This window comes from Oryctolagus cuniculus, chromosome 3, assembly GCF_964237555.1.
Source record: "Oryctolagus cuniculus chromosome 3, mOryCun1.1, whole genome shotgun sequence".
In the NCBI taxonomy this organism is placed as follows: domain Eukaryota; kingdom Metazoa; phylum Chordata; class Mammalia; order Lagomorpha; family Leporidae; genus Oryctolagus; species Oryctolagus cuniculus.
This window is the reverse complement of record NC_091434.1, coordinates 180,315,810-180,322,408: the sequence shown is the minus strand read 5'-3', so window position 1 is coordinate 180,322,408 and position 6,599 is coordinate 180,315,810. Positions and strand designations below refer to the sequence as shown.

At 42.1% G+C, this 6,599-nt stretch overlaps 1 pseudogene; it reads right to left on the bottom strand.

Annotated features, from left to right (window-relative positions):
* Nucleotides 1–4,285: 4,285 nt before the first annotated feature.
* LOC103348638 (G/T mismatch-specific thymine DNA glycosylase pseudogene) lies at nt 4,286–5,478 on the bottom strand (annotated as a pseudogene).
* Between the last annotated feature and the right edge of the window lie 1,121 nt (nt 5,479–6,599).

The following is a 6,599-nucleotide window of genomic DNA, read 5'->3' as shown; positions in this document are numbered from 1 at the left end:
GGCTTTGGACCACCCTGACAAAGGGTGGTTCTGCTCTCATCTTACTAGTATCAATAACCAGCGTTATGCTGAGTGGCAAGAATGCATAAGGTTTGGGTACTGTCTCTCTCATTTCATTTTCTTCCTTCTTGCTCACCCCTTCCGTGCCCCACTGGTTCTTTTTCCACCTCTGTGTTCCTACCATTCCTTCCACTGCTCCGGGTCCCTGGGCTGTCTCAAATCACCTGGCCTTAGCTGGTGGCCACATTTCCTCTCCGGCTTCTCTGAATCTCCATGCAAGCAACCCCAATAATATTCTCCACGCATCCTTTTGACCTGTACTCCCTTTGCAGGATCTGTAACCATTGTCAGTTTTCTCTATGGGCAAACTGAGGTTTGTATTTTTGTTAACGCCATGGATTGTCCCACATGTCTACTTTGTGACACCCGTTGTCCTCATCTACTCCATGCTCTCAGCTTATTCTCTCCACATCAACCCAGGACAGCTTCCTTCCATCTTCCCACACCTCTGCCTCGTCCATCTGTCAATCTTTGGGCCACTTGAACTCCTTCTTTCCTACTTCTGCCCATCACTGCCAGTCCTTATCTTCTGTGCCCTGCTTAAGGTGGACTGTACCCATGGATTTTTTTTTTCAGTTGGATTCCATGAAAGACCAAGGGTATAGATGAGTTTTCTGCCATTGTAAGTCTCATCTGTGACTTCCTGTCTTCCCCACATGTTGAATGAAAAGGAATTGTCTGGTGTAGAAATGTTTTCAGGTTTTGAGCAACACAAGACAGAGGGAAAGCAAAAGAAAACTCTCAAGTATTTCTTCATTTTGATAATCCTACTCTCCTGTCTGCCTACAAAGGAGTTGGACCCTGGATGCTGTTGCCTAGGAGGATAGTCTGAAAAATGAGACTTGTGTAAGATGGTCCACTGGGTATGGGAGCAAAAACATGGCAAACTAAATTTCAACCTATTTTTATCTCTTCCTTTTAATTCTTATTTTTGTGTGTATTTTGCGATGTACATAATGTATTAGTGAAGTAGCATATGCATGTAATTAATAATAAATACATATATCCTGGTATTTTGTCATCTCAGCCTTCTATAACAGTAACCAATAGAAGAGGTGACTGAAATAACGTCCGTTTATTTCTTAAAGTTGTGGAACCTTAAACTCAGGGTTCAAGCATGGTTGGGTCTGGTGAGGGCACTCCTCTGAGTTGAAGGAAGACATCTCCTTGCTTCTTCCTCACATGTCAGGAGGAGATCATCTGTGTTGTGTTTCTTCTTATTGAGGACACTTGGGGTTGGCATTGTGGTGTAGTGGGTAGAGCCACTGCCTGTGACACCAGCATCTCATATGGGTGCTGGTTCAAGACCTGGCTGCTCCACTTCCTATCGAACTTCCTACTAATGCACCTGGGAAAGCAGTAGAAAATGGTACAAGTGCTTGGGTCCCTGCCACCCAGGTGGGAGACCCAGAAGAAGCTCCTGGCTCCTGGCTCTTGGCTTCAGCCTGGCCCAGCCTTGGCTGTTGCGGCCATTTATTTGGGTCGGTGAACCAGTGGGTAAAAGAGCTCTCTCTTTCTGTCCCCCCCCCCTTATCTCTCTTTTTCTTTCTTTCTCTCTGTTTGGTTCAATAGGCCACCAATTCCTTTCGTGAATTCTCTGCTGCAGCCAAGCTTGTCTAATCACTGTTGACATAATCACATTTACCTACTTTTATTGATGCTTTGTCTTCTTCCTCTTTTTTGCCTTTCACTCTTACTATAATTTATTTTTTTATTGTAAAGACCATCAGACTTTCAAATGAATTTCAAAATCTTTCAATTTTATTTAATGAAAAAGTCTCATTCTGTCATGTACAGGATATACCAACATTTACTATGTATGTGTCATATTTAATGTAAAACACCATTATTGTAGGCTTGGCAAATCTTCTAACCTGTTATCTAGTGGCTGTCTGTCATAATTTAAAAGGTATTTTCTCCAGTCAAATAAAAAATCTATTTTAAAACTGCAATAGTTATTTAATACAGCAATACCTAGTTACATTCTTTACATAGTCCCATGAAAAAATAATTCCATTGCTCCTAATCCCGGATGCAAGGCACTTCAGATCACCCACAAAGACGGCCATGTATACAGCAGTACAGCACATCATTTAAAGAACATGAATGACTTTCATACAGCTTGACCTAGACTTAGGAAAAATAAAACCCATCAGTACCACAGCTAGAAAGCATATTGAGTCACAAGACTTTGTTTTTCTTATTACAAAGAGAAGAACAAGACATACCACCTCTCGGGGGAAAGAGGAACCTCGTAAATATTTCATATTGAAAATGAGCATGCTCCCTGGGTTTGCACAGAACTGGAGTATTCAGGAGTGAATGCAAATGGCCATTTCTGAATACCCAGCTTTAGCGTCTACCAGACCTAGGAGTCTAGGCTATTTGTTGCACCATGGGAAAGGCATCAGAAAATCACAAAGGTACAGACTTTAAACCAACCTTCCCACCAGATTCACTTAGTCCTCAGTAACTAAGAAACAGCAATGATGCAGAGAAAGGATTTTTAAAATTATTGGCTTACTAGATTTACCTGGCAAGAAAGGTTCTGCATTATTTATTTTGGTACATCTCATGTACAGAAAGCACTGGTCTCAGTAAGATTATCAAACCCTTCCAGCTATCTTTTGCTAAGCCTAAAAGTTCATTTCTTATTACGTTTCCATGTCACCAACCTTAAAATCAAGGCTGAAATTACAATGGTGATAAATACTGACGGAGAAATTCAGTTCCTTCCCTATCAAATTTATCTCTCATGTAAAACACAGCTGAGTGACAAAATGTCAAAGTTCTACTGCACTCTCTAGAACCTATGATTCCAGCAAAACAGTTTCTGCCTCCTAGAGGATTAGCACGTGGGGGCAAGGTGGCCAAGGCCAAGGCTCCGTGCCCTGGCAGGGAAGGAGGCTTGGTCAGCCTTGCCACAGCAAGACCACAATCCATATTTCTACTACTAAGTAGCTCTCCCAACACCACTCCTAACATGAAGAGGTCTGAGTTGAGAGCAACTTACGCAGCTCTGGGTTGACCCTCAGTTACCACCAAAAGCTAACAAATGGGATCCACTGAGGGCTAACTTCATAAATGGAAATCAGCATATTTTCCTCCTTATCTGTGCTCGTTCTTATCATGAACACACCCTCCTTAGGCATAGAAGGAGTAATGGTCTGCCTAGATTTATGCACAGTTAAGGATCAACTACAAATATTCAGACTGCTGTATTTTATTTCATTTTTAACATTTATTTAATAAATATGAATTTCCAAAGTACAACTTTTGGGTTATAGTGGCTCCCCCCGCCCCGACCATGACCTCCCTCCCACCCGCAACCATCCCATCTCCCACTCCCTCTCCTATCCCATTCTTCATCAAGATTCATTTTCAATTATCTTTGTATACCTAAGATCTACTTAGTATTTACTAAGTAAATATTTCAACAGTTTGCACCCACACAGACACACAAAATATAGAGTACTGTTTGGGTAGTAGTTTTACTGTTAATTCACATAGTACAACACATTAAGGACAGAGGTCCTGCATGGGGAGTAAGTGCACAGTGACTCCTGTTGTTGATCCAACAATTGACACTCTTATTTATGATGCCAGTAATCACCTGAGGCTCTTGTCATGAGCTGCCAAGCTATGGAAGCCTCTTGAGTTCACCAACTCCGATCTTATTTAGACAGGGCCATAGCCAAAGTGGAAGTTTTCTCCTCCAGAGAAAGGTACCTCCTTCTTTATGGCCTGTTCTTTCCACTGGGATCTCACTCACAGAGATCTTTCATTTAGGTCATTTTTTTTTGCCACAGTGTCTTGGATTTCCATGCCTGTGAAGCTCTCACAGGCTTTTTAGCCACATCTGAATGCCTTTAGGGCTGACTCTGAGGCCAGAGTGCTGTTTAGGACATCTGCCATTCTATGCAGACTGCTGTTTTTGAAAATTATAGATCAAAAGTGACTCCCAAAAGAAAATCAATTTCTTCACACATGAAATATATAAAAAGCTGGAATGATGGTTAATTTGCATACAAAATCACATACAAAAGACCCTACTTTTCCTTCCAAATTACTTAGGTTCATACAGTTGATTCTATCACACAACTGTTCTATACTAATGACACTGCCAGAGTAAACTATTAAAATATTCAGTTAGCACACTGAGGTTCTGTATCTTGACAACTGCATTAAAACTGCAGCATTCAAGTGGAGCTGAGACACAGCATTCTTATAGATCCTGCTCTTGTGCTCCACAGTGATTGTTAAGGGAAGGACTCTGATCTGTAATGGCTGGGCTATCCACTGTCCATCTGGGATGTCACTGAGACTTGATTCTCTTAACTCCACCCTGTCAGCAGCGAGCCCATTTGACAAGAAGCTGCAAGGTTCACTATTACATGGGTTTTCCCTGTAAGCACCACCATAGGCTGCTTCATAGCCAGGATAGTATTTTTCTTAACAACCATCTTCTCTGCATTCTCTTGGGCAAGCTGTAGGTCAAATGTGTTCTGCACTTCTTGAACGTCTGTGTTTCATTCAGTGCCTTTCAACTGATCTCTTAAGTCCTTTAACTTAATGTAGCAATGAACTTTGTCCTGGGTGCAAGGAAACTGAGCACACCTTGCACCAGATGATGGCATCATATAGCCGAGAGTGTCTGTGTCTGGAATCTTGTGGGGTTGAAGCCCAAATTCCAAGTTCTTAACCTTCACTCCAAAGACTTCTTTACTAAAAATTTCACAAATACATTTTCCATGAAACACTGCTATCATGGCTGATATTTCTGTACTAGAATACATCCTCTTTCATGAAATTCTTTACTGGAAAAGACCTTGCTGCCCGGTGTCATCCTCTCCACCATGTTGGTAAATCCAATACCATACTTCCCTGGTAAAGTGTGATCGTCCACGTGGTTCAGCTGGACCTCACTCGGCCCTGACATGAACAGACACTTTCAAAAATGGTTTCCAGGTCCAGGATAGTGATGTCCTTGGTAAGCAGCCTTTAGTCTTGGATTTATGCCAAAAATTACAATGCCCAGGTTGAAGGTCAAAACATCAGGGAGAGTCTTGGTCAGAAGTTTGGCCTCTGAAACACCATTAATGGTCTACTTTCCTTTTTCACTTTAAACATGTCTATCATTTTTTCTTGCTTTTCCTTTGAATTGGCAGATTTGCCTTTTTTTTTTTAACCTTAGCAGGTTTTTTGGGTTCTGCTGTGTTTTTTTTTTTTTTTTTTTTGTTCTGTTGCTTGAGGTTTCTTTTTCTTGCTTTTGGAGTTTCTTATACAAGTTCCTCAGCATGAGCTGGGGCTGTAACTTCTGCTGGCATATCGGGAGCTTTGGCCATCATTTGTTGAAAGGGAAACATACAAAGCTTGAGCTTGCTGAAGGGAATAGCTGCCCACGCTCTCTGCTTCCATGCCCTGTGGCCGCCCGCGCCTGCTCCTCTTGCCAGGAAAGCGGCCTGCTGGTCTCTGTGGTATGACGGTGTTCACAGGGCGGTATGATTCCAGAGACTTGGCCCCGATGGCTCCGTCTTCTTCCAACATACAAGACACATCTGTGTTGTCCCACAGTGATGAGACTGCTGCTGTTACTGCTGAACTACTCAGAATTCTTAAGATGAGAGCAGAATGATACCTATTATTTAGAACTGCAGCTTGGGAGTCCACCTTTTTCTGTATCCCTCTGAGAGAGGGGGCAGAGAGAGAAAGAGAGAGAGAGAGAGAGAAAGAGAGAGGCTGAGTTGAGGGCTTCCCATCTACAGAGCCTACTCAGGATTCTTAATTCTATCACCTTCATGATTTCATTTATGAAGACAAGCTATGAAATTTAAAAAGTTCTCAGAGTTGGCTCTAGAGATTTTAGAGAAATCTGAATATGAGAAAGTAAAATACCACTAACAAAAAAAACCACAACTGACAGAAGAATTACCTTAAAATACATCTCACATTTTTAAAAAAGATTTATTTGAAAGTCAGAGTTACAGAGAGGGAGGGAGGGAGGGAGGGAGAAAGGGAGAGAAAGAGAGAGAGAGAGAGAGAGAAAGAGAGAGAGAGAGAGAGAAAATCCTGCATCTGCTGGTTCACTCCCCATATGGCCTCAATGGTGAGGGCTGATTCAGACCTAAGCCAGGAGCCAGGAGCTTCATCTGGGTTTCTTACATGGCTGTCAAGGGCCCAAACACTTGGACCATCTTCGACTGCTTTCCCAGGCCATTAGCAAGGAGCTGAATCAGAAATGGAGCAGCTGGGACAAGAACCAGCGTGCATATTGGATGCTTGTATTGCAGATGGTGGTTTTACCCAATGTGCCATAATGTTGGCCCCCATATCTTACAATTAAATACAAATGACTATTCACCCTTTTAAATTAACTTCATCTGACAGGGTGTATCTTCAGGGAATGTTTGTGGTTTATGATTAGAGCATGAAAACACTTTGAGGACAGACATCCAGTTCATTCAGCCCAGTGCCTTTTATAGGGCTATTATGACATAGGAAATGTGTGGTAAATGTTAATGAATGGAGGGTTAACTGCA